General features: G+C 39.5%; 1 long non-coding RNA gene across 1 annotated transcript in view; it reads right to left on the bottom strand.

The window, feature by feature from the left end:
- Positions 1-375: 375 nt before the first annotated feature.
- The window catches only part of LOC136363952 (uncharacterized), a 47,131-nt gene continuing 34,746 nt past the window's right edge, over positions 376-12,760 (bottom strand). Inside the window, exons 2-3 of the long non-coding RNA XR_010744093.1 lie at positions 2,282-2,479; positions 376-490 (exon numbers count right to left, since the gene is read on the bottom strand). This is a non-coding gene — a long non-coding RNA (uncharacterized lncRNA). The remainder of the gene's footprint in view (positions 491-2,281; positions 2,480-12,760) is intronic.

Below are 12,760 nucleotides of genomic sequence, written 5' to 3'. Positions count from 1 at the left end.
TGAAGTGGAGCAGCCAGGTGAGGAAGAACAAATGTCAAGTCCTTAGAGGCAGCAGGCAGTTTTTCCTCTGGAGCTCATTGTAAGAGGGTGTCCCCACAGAACGGCTCCTTCTGCAACAGTGACAACATGTGTGAAAATTAAAACCACTGAGGTTGTACATTTCATGTCTACTGCATTTACCCATTATGTATCTTTTGTATAATTACACTAGAAAGCATTGAAGTAGCTATGTACAACTAAATTTTCCCAGTATTTGTATAATTGGACTTGTAAAACACTGTATAGCACAATGACCATCAGTCTAGAAACATCTTTACTGTCCTCCTCATCCAAATGTGAATATTTTCCCCCATGTTTCTGTGGCAATATATGTACCTCATTTTTCCCATTCTAAAAGCTTCCTCAATACCGGCAAATCTTTTCCCTTTCTGGAAGTTTCTGTGTTGAAGTACACAGTCTTCCCATGTCTTCGCTACCTGTCGTTGTAGTCCTGCTAGAGAAAACACAGACTGCAACATCTTCCCACAAAATATTCTTCCCTGAGCTGACTCTTAGTCAAGGCATGTGTACTTAGGCTTTGAAAATGCATCTACTCTACTTTTTTTCTCAGATGTTTTGCTAAAACACAATCCAGTAAATCAAACCTAATTCATATCTGACACTTGAGAAATAACTTTGATGAAATTTTCTGTATGGCAGACTATTGACTTAGGTGTTTTTTCCCCTAGAGCTCTTTGAAAGTGTCTGCAAAAGCATTTTGATAACCTGTCTGATACTGTTAGCTCATAGCAATAGTTGGAGTGTGCTTCACCTAATTTCTCCTTAGGAGTATTTGAAACTATTCAGGAACAGAATAAGGACCTTTATCTGAAATAATCTGTTCAGGTAATTCATAAGCAGCAAAAGGCTATGTCTCAGCTCAACTCAGCTGCTGAAGTACTTAACAAGTGGATTGTGCTTGGCCACCCCAAACTCGGTTAGGCAATCTCAGGTGAGAAGAAGCAGGTTCTAATCTATTTGGTGGTTCCTAAATAATTTATTCAGGTATGGTGCTCAAGTATGGTCAAGATATCTCTGTAAATACAGGCAATTCACCTTGCTCAATATACTGCTAAAAAAAAAAAAGGATATGATTGTTTTGTTCTCAAAGTACAAAATATTCTTACTCAACCAGCATCTTAACATATTAAAATTCATATAACTACAGTGAAGAATCTCTTTTGCCACTTAATATGATGATGAGAGCAAAGTATGTGCTGTTTTAGGACAGTGTTTAAATCTAAGGTACAAACAATCTGTACACCTGTCATATCTGCCTCAGATGGAGAAAGGGTCCCTTAAAGTGCCATAAATAGTCTAATCTCCATGTTTGAGGTAGTGTTTTTTTTCCTCCGCATCACTGTATTCAACAGACCACTTTGTTATCATATTCAGACTAACATTTCTTAAGGAGCATAAGAAGTCCTTAAATAAACCTTAACCTTTCACAATTTGTAAATTATTATCTCCTCTATAGTGGCAGATAGTCTTTCTTCCTGTATAATGAAAGGTAAAGAAAACTTTTCAAAATGTGAGAAGTGGGCTTTTATTTCAAATCAAGTAGTGCAACTTGTTCCTTGGCTGACCAGCTGTCTGCTCTCAGGCTATCACAATGATTAAGCAAAATGTTTTCTCACTTTTTCCACAGAAACCAACTCCACAGGGAAAGGAGCTCTTGGGATTTGTAAAAGATAGGTAGTCTGTATCGCAGTTCTCTTGTTAAATAAAATCAACCTTTTACCTCTAAGGTTTTTGCTAAATCTTCATAGTGAAATTCACCCAGTATCTGAAGAAAATTTAAATCTCTTCATGGCATAAATGTCACTTTTTCAACTAGAATTCCAGGAAAGATTTTCACTTGTTACTGTCTCTGAAAACATATGTATAAAATACTACTGCACATCCTGAACTTGTGTTTCATATTCTTACCCTTCTCACTAAATTGAAAAATCTTCCATGCTTTTATATGTCCTTTCCACTATTGCTATTTTTGTTCTTTTTAAATAAGAAGAAACTTTTCACTACTTCTTCATTTTCCCAGGCCATTTGTTTTTGCATGTCCTTGCCACCAAGTGTCAGAACATTTTCTAACTTACAAAAAAAGGCTCACACTTTTTCAAGTTACTTGTACTTTAGTTGCTACAAAACCCCCACAACTCTCTAGGCTAAGTTTAACTCACTGATTTTGTTGTAATGGAAGTGGTAAGGACAGCACATGAGAACAGTACAGCTGCAGAGTTACCCTTTCACTCCTCTGGATGTCCTCTGATTCCTGGTTTGTCTGGGAAACAAGCTGCCCACCTCTCCTCTGCCAGGGTAGCACAGGCTTGGGAGTTCTACACCTTCATCCAGGAATCAGCACTCCCTGAGAGTGAGGAAAATTGCACTCCTACATGTTCCTGGAGCTTGGTGGAGGTGGAATGTTCAGTCTTCTGGTTTTCTGTTGATGTGAAACAGATTAAATTTATTTCTAGAGCCATTTTTAGGGTTTTAGGCACACCGGACATAGTTTTTGCCTAAGTCAACACATCAGTCCAGTATGTTAGACTTGCCCACCAAAATAAAATTATTTTATTCTGTATAATCAATAAAACGATTCACCATGTTAGGTGCACTCCTTAAAGTAACATAAACTGGATAGCTGGGGAAATCCAGAGAGCTGGCAGTGCATCCTTGTGCACACACAGCCTAATGCACTTTAGAAGGCCTGCACTAGCTGGAACACCAGGATCTGAGTTCTGTGGCACCAAGTCTTAAAATTGACCTGATGGTCCCCACTACCAAAAATGCCACTTATCTGAATTATTTTTTCATTCCCTTACGGGGAACTATTTACACCCATATCATAGAGTCTTCTCCAGCTGTGAACATAGGCAAACTGACACAATTGGAAAACAAACAAAAAAAAAGAGTCTATAGCAGAAGAAACAGAAACCTGTACAGTAATTGCTCTTTAGCAGTGGGAATATCACAGGAGTTTTTAAAACATATGGGTTCTGGCTGACCTGTCACATATGGGCAGTCGTGTCCTTGGCCACAAGTCCTGACATATCAAAGATTTTTGCTGCTTGTTCATTTACACTTAGCAAGTAGGCCAATACCTTCCCTAGTTAAAGAAGTTTTTATTAAAGTTCCCTCCTGATTCTTTGAGGGGTTCTTTTAAAGAGAAATGGTGTTCCACAGAAGACTGAGCCTTTAAAGAAAGCAGGTCTCCACACCCATGACCTGATCAGAGGAAACAAAGCTGAGAGCAACACTGGCAGTAACAGGCAGGCATGCTCAGCTGAGCATAAATGCACTGAAAAAGTCTTATCACCAAGAATGTCACTCCAAATGGATAATGAAGCATGAAATGAGTAATTCTATATTTTATAATGCAGACGATGCTAAAGACAAGCTTGTTACTTGGATTTGGTGACTAAAAAGGGCAACAAAGTCTATCATATACCTCTCAATACTTGTTGGTAGTTACTGCCAACTGCAAACCAAATTTTTCCTTCATTCACCCTTAGAGCCAGAGAGTAAAGCTACTTGTAGCATGACTGCGAACTTGGTACTACCACACGTTAGTAATAAAGTAGGTTTATAATGTGCCTTCTCCTTATCACTTTACTGCTATCTAGCATTCACAAGAATGATCTCTGCACAATGGTAGTACAACTTTTGGCCTTCTGAGGCCTAACACATCAAAATGCTCTATTTCTGTGTATATCATGGACATTAGACCACAACACTCTCTTTGGTAAAACAAACACAATTTTTTGACACCACAAAACACTCCTCCTCAGTAATCACTCTTCTCCTACCATTGTAAAGACCTTTATTTGAGGCACCATGTGGGGAGAAATTATTCAAGAAAAGGTGACAGGATTCTGGGGGGCTGAGAGGCATCTATACCTCCTGGGGCTCTCTAACTTCCAGCACTCCCACATGTGCTGGAAGCTGTGATACAACAAGGGCTGCCAAGACAAGGCACTGTTGTAAGCAAACACAACTTGAAAATACGTTCCTAAAGGCTGGACTTTTATACTTATACCTTTCCTGTTCTTCACAATGTTGCAGGTGGTTTTTATAATTGACAGTTAATCATTGGTTTCGCCACTTCCCCAAGTCAAAATTGAGCCCATGCCAAAATTTTCACTGAAGTTGTCTCACTAATCTGAGCACACTTTCAGGCAATCCCCCATGTCTGTCATGTTCTGAGGTGCTTGTGTGAGGTGGTTACCACTTTCATTTCTGGCTCCTTTAAAAATCTCAAGCAGAAATCCATCAGCCTGGGACACAGTATACACATCAAGACCACAGCAAATCATTCAGTCCTTTGACACAACAAGAAAACAGGAAATTCAGCTGGAATAAAATTAGAGAGCTTTTATAACAATATGTATGCATAAGCTTGATGTCAAGCTTTTTTCAGCATGTCTATTATAAAGTATATGTAAATTTTTGTAGACACTAACAATCTTGCTCACCTTCATTTCTCACACATGCAGTGAAGGTCATCATAGAGCTCAACAGACTCAGCAGGGCTTAAGCCAAAAGAAATTTTCAGTACCATGTGGATTCTAGTACTGTAATATTTTACCATGGCTGCATTTTAAGCCACTTTATTTTTTCCCCTCTAAACCTAATATAAATACTTAAACAAATATTTCTCTCTTTCTGAATTTAAAAATTAAATACGACTACTAATTCGCTGGAAGCAATTATCCTTGAATTTTAAAAGCAGATATTTATATTTTTGTCTTAGACTACTAGTAAGATGCAAAGATTTTGTGTAATAGAAATTAACCAGATAATGACTATTCATAATTACACTGATGATTTCAAAGGAGAGAGTTGTGACACTCATATAAAGATTAATTTTAATGGTTTTGTTGAAACTGATAAGGGAAGGACTGGAGTTTAAAATGTAATGGCCTAATGAACCATAAGCTGTTAATGAATAGAGGGAAATGTAATTTAGAATTCATATGAAGTGTTTCCCTTTATTAATTTATTTTCATACATCTATATGAGGCATAATTTGATAAAATCAGAGTATCTTTTTATTAACTAGGTGATTTTAGTAACTTTTTATTAACAGAGTATCTTTTTATAATTTTTAATAACTATATTTGCTAATTATAAATTACGTTTCATGAGACAAACTACTTTAACTAAGCAAAATGTGTATGCATGTGCACATGTGTGCACAAGGTTAAGTATAGATGATGCTGTAATTTAATATATAAAGTAATATTTTGCAAATGGAAGAAAGCCAATGATATATTGCATCCCAAATTCATTGTTGGGTCAGCAATATTATAGGTATTTGGTGGACCATATAGATTGCTCTATAATTAAGCTGATTTGAAATAAAAATTATATTAAAAACACCATTTAGAACTTTCCTATGGGATGATACCACAGCACCTGTTATTAATTTCATTTCCCACTCATCTCCAACAGTGCTGAAAAAGACTGACTTTATTTTTGCAACTGAAGTTTATATTTAAAACAAAAATTATCTCTGTTCTTGTATCCATACTGAAAATGCAACTACAAAACCAGTCATTGTAAACAATTGGGGATTTGACAAAGCTTCAGAGTTAAATCTACTAGGTTATCTTCCTGGAGGGAAGAGAGGTAGTTGCTGATGTTTCTAAGGCTTCAGGCTTTATTAAATTCTGTAAAGAATTTTACCACTTAGCATGGGATCATCTTTTTTTTTCAAATAGATAATATCAAGAAAATGGGCTAGAACAGGGTAGTTCTGACATCTCTTAGACTATGCCTGTGTTAGCAAATTACACACAGCCAGAATTTTATCTCTGGCACTAAGACCAGGCAAAGCAGAATATCTTTGGAGATCTGGGTAAAGTTTTCATTCTACAGATGAGTGTCTTCATCCAAACCACCTTTCAGAACCACGACACCCATACATGAGACCACGCTAACAGCTTATTAGTACAGACAACAGAATCCTGCTGCCCTGGAGTACTTTCTGCTGCTGTTTATCAATTTATCAATTGATAAATTTATTTAATTTATCAATACATAGCATTACATCCTGGAATCAGATCTGTAAAATTTCTTATTATATGTAATTTTCTGTGATTTGGTCTCTCTTCCTTTTGATATTAAAAGAGCCAAACTATTCTAGACAAGCTGCTGAGATATACCTCCTTAAATGAAAGAAAAAGTCAGAAAGCATAATGTTGATCCAAAAGTTTGAATGGGCAATAGATGTCCATTATCCTTGTGCCATTGAAGCTACTTCTGGCCACCTTCTGTTCTAAGGATAAGAATCTGAGGAGAAGTTGTTTGGAAGTGATTGATTATTCCTTTATTCTTATTTTTCTTATATTGTCATGCCCTGGCAGACCAGAGGGCAAACCTCACCCTAGAGAGCATCAAAGATAACCAGCTTTGTCAAAATAAGTGGTTATCCAGTGATGGTGTGGCCTCAGCTTGAGCCCTGTGTCTAGTTCTGGGCCTCACAATACGAGAAGAATGCAAAAGTCCTTCAACATGTCCAGAGGAGGGGAACAAAGCTGGTGAAAGGGCCGGGAGCAATGTCCTATGAGGAGCAGTGGGGACTTTGGGCTTGACTTGTTTGGAGAAAAGGAGTATGAGGGGTGACCTCATTGCTCTCTACAGCTTCCCAAGGAGGGAAAGTGCAGAGGCAGGTGCTGATCTCTTCTCTCTGGTGTCCAGTGATGGGACAGGTGGGGATGGTTCAAAGGTGCACCAGTGAATGTTTCTACTGGACATCAGGAAGCATTTCTTTACTGGGAGGGTGACCAAAGAGTGGAACAGACTTCTTAGAGAGCTGGTTGATGCCCCTAGTCTATCAGTGTTTGAGAGGAATTTGGCCAATACTCTTAACAATGTGCATTAACTTTTGGTCAGCCCTGAATTGGTCAGGCAGTTTGACCAGATGGTCTTTGTAGGTCCCTTCCAGCTGAAATAGTTGTTGAATAGAAATTTGATTCAGTTCAATATCTTATGCCATTCCATCTTGTCTTGTTAGTGCTGTTTTGAGAAGACTCTGCTGGTGCCATGCTTTGAGACCAGGCAGCTCAGCAGGAGTCACCCCAAACTCCATCCTGTTGCCCAAATATAGGCACTGAAAGTCGTCCAAGGTCGTGATAGCTCCTCAGATCTTTGGGGCATCTCAAGGACACACTAGAGACCACTGGGCTTATGGAATAGAACTGAGACCTTCAGATTTTCACATAACAAAAAAAAATCAGGGCTTTGCACACAGGCTGAAGTGTTAAAACATGCTGCACAGCAAAGATACCATAATTGTCACTGACACCTTAAATACAGCTCCACAGCTTTAGGTTCCTGAAAGTGGGATTAGGGTGAATAGCCTGGATATTCTGGGAGTACTTACAAGTTTTTCTCAGTTATCTCAGTTATAGAAGGTAATTTATGGGTTTTTTTCCATATGGCATTGTTTTCATTTTCCAAAATGTGATTTTAATATAATCATGGAGGAGAGGAAGTCTCCTCCTGGCATGTACCTGCTACATGCCTGCTTCATGGTCCCAGGAATGACTCAAGTCTGTCTATTGACCATGTAACACCTGAGGGAAATGCATCCATTCTGGGAACCTAACACAAGGAAACACGTGCCTCACCTCCAGTCCTGGCCTCCAAGTGTATCTAAATATAAAACTTTTCAATCAAAAAAAAAAAAAGGTCAAAGAATGCTATATGTTACAGAGACTCTATACGATCAACTCAGGAAATACAGGAAATAATGAACAACAGATCCTAATAACAGAATACCACACATTCTGTTTTCTATACAGTGCCCAGCTGTCATTGCTTTATACTGTACCATATTCAACAAAAATTCTATTACTACCAGGCTACAATTACTATAAACTAACTAATTAAATTCACATTCCAAATTGTCTGTGGAATGATAATCCAACATCTTAAATAAAGATGCTGAAATGGAATAGAGTAGATAAACATTATACATCTGTTCTTTTTACTTTTTCAAGTGTTTAATTCATATTTCATAGGATAATGCTGTAGCAGATAGGGCTACTTCCTATTCAATAAATTAAGAAATCTGCTTAGCTATTATTTACACTGCAATATTTCCTATATGCCTTAGCATTGTTTATTTTTTGACAGCTTTAGGAAGTGCAAAAAAAAGAAGATAATGCAACATTTTCTTGCATATAATCAGCATACAATCTGAATGATGATAGCTAAAACTTCACTGTAAGAATCCTATCCCATTCCAAATTTCTACAGACAATTTTACAAAGAGAGAGACACTAAAAACACTCAAAATAGTATTCAAAAGAGATGGATGGTGAAATAAAACAGACCGAAAGCTGCCAAGACTGAAGAATGGGGAGAAACAGAGGCTTTCTCTGAACTAAAAGAAAGTGAGACTTGGAAGGAGACAGAAATCATATAGAGAGATTATCATAGTTTATCACAGGATTTCTCAGTCAGTCTTTGGTTCTAACCAAGCAATATTTTGCTTTTAAGAGGCTATGTGTCTGTGGTGGTTTCACGTTCGCCAAATTTTGTTTACCAGCTGGGAGACAGGATTTTGGGAGAAAAAGGCAAAACAGGCACAACTTAAAAGTAAAAACAGATAGATTTTATTAACATACACTAAGGAGAGAGAAAAAAATGAGACATTCAAGCACGTTCCCCCCTGCCCCAAACTGTTCACTTTCCCACTCAACACAGAGAGAAAACCATGATTTTCAGTCAGTTGCCACCATTTAAACATGTTCCTACATCACCTTGGGAGAGGAGCCTCTCTAGAGTTATGGAGAACACGCCACAAGAAAAGGTCTGGTAGCTCTCAATGTCACAAATCTGCAATCGCCCAGAATTTTGCAGATTCTGTGCAGTCCCACCATATATAACAGTTTCCCAAGCTGCTTATGGGCCTCCTCATGTTTGGGGTATCATTTTAAGAATGCTTTTTCTAGTAAAAAACAAGGACTCTCTTCTTCTATCTCTAAAATTGCCTCTATCTCAAAAGAAAAGGAGACCTCCTTATTGTTTCCCAGGAGCCGGGGACATATTCTATTCAAAATTCCCAATCAAATCTCATGTATATCAGTACACACAATCCTTTGGCTAGAACTCGCATTCCCCCAAGCAGCATTAGGATATTACAAAAACAGTCGATCTCCCCATAATTCACATCCAGAGAAGTCTGGTCAAAAATGCCCACTTCCTCCATCCCATCTTCTAATAGTCTTTCTCAATTCTTTCACTGACTTTGTCTCAGTGCTGTCTCTCTACATTTCAAATCACTCTGTCTTCCATGGAGGAGGAAAAAGGGTTAAAGCCTTTGCCCAGAGTCTTTCTTTCTCCTCTCCAGCTGACTCCGGGAACTTCAAAGCCACAAGTGATGGTGGGGGGAGGAACGGGGAGAGGGAGCTGCTCAGGAATGCTGATGGATGAACCCTCCTCTACCCCTGGTCAGATCTAAAGCAACTCAAACTTGGATCAGCTCCCCGGAGCTCTGGAGAAAAGTTCTCAAAAGTCTCTCCTCCCTCGGACCAGAGGCTCCAGCAGCCAAGCCAAGAGCATGGCCGCTGCGGCCCCTGGGGCAGGGCCAGCCCTGCTGATCTGCAGTCCTCCTCCTCTCCCCGTCAGAGGAGCTGGGGGACAGAGGGGACACTGCCGGGGGACAGAGGGGACACTGCTGGGGGAGAGAGGGGACACTGCTGGGGGAGAGGGGACACTGCTGGGGAAGAGAGGGGACACTGCTGGGGGAGAGGGGACACTGACAGGGAAGAGAGGGGACACTGCATGGGGAAGAGAGGGGACACTGCCAACCCCGGCCGCTCTCCCCCAGGCAGAGACCCCCCACCTCAAGACCTGGCCTGGGGAGGCCGAGCCCGAACTTCTGACTTAGGAGGTGATGTTAGCTCCTTGCCAAGCAGAAAAGGAAAAGCCCGAGTCACTTGGGACTTTTGATTTAAGACTGGGTCTCCAGAGGTGTACACAACACTCTCATTCATCAGTCAAGCTGTCAATCCATGCTATAACTTCCATAGGAAAAAAACCCTTTCATATTCATGCTAGACCACCACAGCGTCACTGGCAACATTTGAAGAGCAAAAGCATGAAAGAAGGAAATTTACCTTTTCATATTGTTGGTCTGTTTGCTCCCTTGTTTGTCTTATGACAAATACATACTAGCTTTCAAGGGATAAGTAGTACTCCCTTGTTTGCTGGAACCCAGTGTGAATCCTTCTGTGACAATTCTTAGTTTACAGAAGTCACAATGTCCAGAAAGGGACAAAATCTCACCTTCATCCATCAAATCATCATCCAGTCTTCATCCATCTCAGAACAAACTGGGCCAACGTGCTCCCAGCTGCACCATCTCATAGACTCAGGAAGCTAAGTTTCAGAGGCACTCTTAGAGAGCTCAGTGGAAGACAAATTACAGAAGTTATTATATGCTTTATCAAAACTGAAACACTGTTATGGACTCACTCCCTGATTCTGAGCATTGGCATAAAGAAGAAATGACTGCCAAAGACTGCTGAGTTTAGGTATAGGACAGCTTCAGAGTCCAGGTCCTGCTGGGCTAGAATATTTTCTTTTTGTTTCTCCTCATGCTGTCTGGTAGGGTTTGGTTGCTGCTCTGCCTGCTGCAAGGGTCAAAAGCACACAAGGACCTAAGGCTTGCTGAGGCAACCGAAGTGGGGAGGAACTGTATCTTGGACAGATCTGTGAGAGGAAGAAGTCTACATAAGAAAAATAACAAAGTGTAATGGATATTTTTCAATTAAAAACTCTAAATATATGGACTGTGATACAGTGGAAATATTAGTATAAAATGACTACTAATGTGGCAGTAGTTCATAATATTCACAGAATCACAGAATAAGCAGAGTTGGAAGAGACCCACAAGCACCATCAAGTCCAACTCCCAGCCCTGCACAGCACCATCCCCAAGAGTCACACCATGTGCCTGAGAACATTGTTCAAACACTTCTGAACTCTGTCAGGTTGGTCCTGTGATCACTTCCCTGGGCAGTTGTTCCAGTGCTCAGCCACCCTCTGGGTAAAGAACATTTTCCAGATATGCAACCTAAACCTCCCCTGACACTACTTCCTACTCTCTGAAATTTCCCTCCAGCAGAGGAAATACTTTGTATTTAGTCCACGGAAACATCTGTCTCTGGACTACTAATCTTGAAACTGAAATTTTAATGGAAAATTTTGATAAATTGCCCACAGCTCAGGAAGCACCATTAGAGGTTGCATTCTGAGTTACATCAGACAATCTTTCTTTCAAGAGTCACATTTTTTTGTTGAACCAGCCCTTCTAGAGTCAATTTAAAGATATGGAAATTTATGTGCCAGTGGAATAATTTTCCAGAAAAAAACAGTGCTGGAAACTACGTGCTGTCATGCAGTAATTGTACTGCATACTATGTCTTCTAGTATTTTCTGGTTGTGTACAGTATTCTGTAAAATATAGTAATGCATCTTCTGATGAAAATTAGTTAATTGGTTTATTCTGCATGTCCTTAAACACAGATACAATGGTCATCACTGGTTCTCTCAACACACAATAAAATTAACAGAGCACCTACACTGAGGCAAATAGTGTACACGCTTTTCTCAAAAGTTTGCAAGAAAGCCATTGAAGTTATGCACCATTTAAGGAGAACAACTTTAATGAGGAAAGCAGTTCATTTTTGGTAGAATGTATTTTATGTAAATTGTGTACTAATGGATGTTTGATAATTTCAGTACATTATCACTCCCCATCAGTATTATTTTGTGTTCTTTATGTAAGCCAGAACCCCAAGCTTGAGTCCGCAATACCAGTGCCAGAGGGGTGCAAAATCATCCTAATATTGAAGGTTATTTTCTAGGTGAAGATAAATAAGGATTCGATCATCCTTACACTATTTTGAAATATCAAGGGGGACCCTAATCCAAAATAAAGTCCTCCTTGCTGAGGAGTAAAATAAGGCTGTGAGTATGCAAAAAGAAAGGTAGAATAAAGCCTCTGTGATGATCTGAACCCCACCCCTGGGCCCTGTGAGAACAATGATTGGCAAAAAGTACCTATCCGGGTCCAGCTGTTAAATGAAATATAAATTGCAGTAATCTTGTAGCCATACACTCAGCATATATCTCAGAAATCAAAGGAAAGATCCTTTCTTTCTTTGGTCAAAACAATTTTCAATCATTATTGTAACTGCAGCTTAGCAGTACTGTAGTGAGCACTTTGAGAAGCCATTAACACTTCCTAGTAACATTTAAAACCAAAATAAACATCGGTAACACTTTTCTTGAAGGGCAAAAATGAACCAGCAAGGGTAAGAATAATTAGTTGAAAGATGTTCTGCTGACAGTGTTCTTTTCTACCCCACTGCAGTAAAACATTCTCCACCCCCCTCTATTCTACACTACAGCAACATTTGCTACAACTTTACAGCTAGTCAGAAGTACTCAGTGCTAGAGATTACATTACATTAAGCATGCAGTAGAGCAGCTATTGCAGTCACTATTGCTACAGCCCACAGAGTCAGGCACTCTCGTTGTCTTGCTCTGGCAGAGTTGCTAACAGATGATGACTTTTTTGATGGCAGCCACTGTAGGAAGGACCCATTACCCCTGTATATTTTCCAGATCTCATGCAGACTAATTGTTGCCTCTGCAGTGGAAACCAGCTGCCATTGAGAATACCACGTCTGTTTGAAAATGTTGC

This window comes from Sylvia atricapilla, chromosome 1, assembly GCF_009819655.1.
Source record: "Sylvia atricapilla isolate bSylAtr1 chromosome 1, bSylAtr1.pri, whole genome shotgun sequence".
Taxonomy (NCBI): domain Eukaryota; kingdom Metazoa; phylum Chordata; class Aves; order Passeriformes; family Sylviidae; genus Sylvia; species Sylvia atricapilla.
The sequence above is the reverse complement of the archived record's forward strand: the minus strand, read 5'-3'. Positions and strand labels throughout refer to the sequence as shown.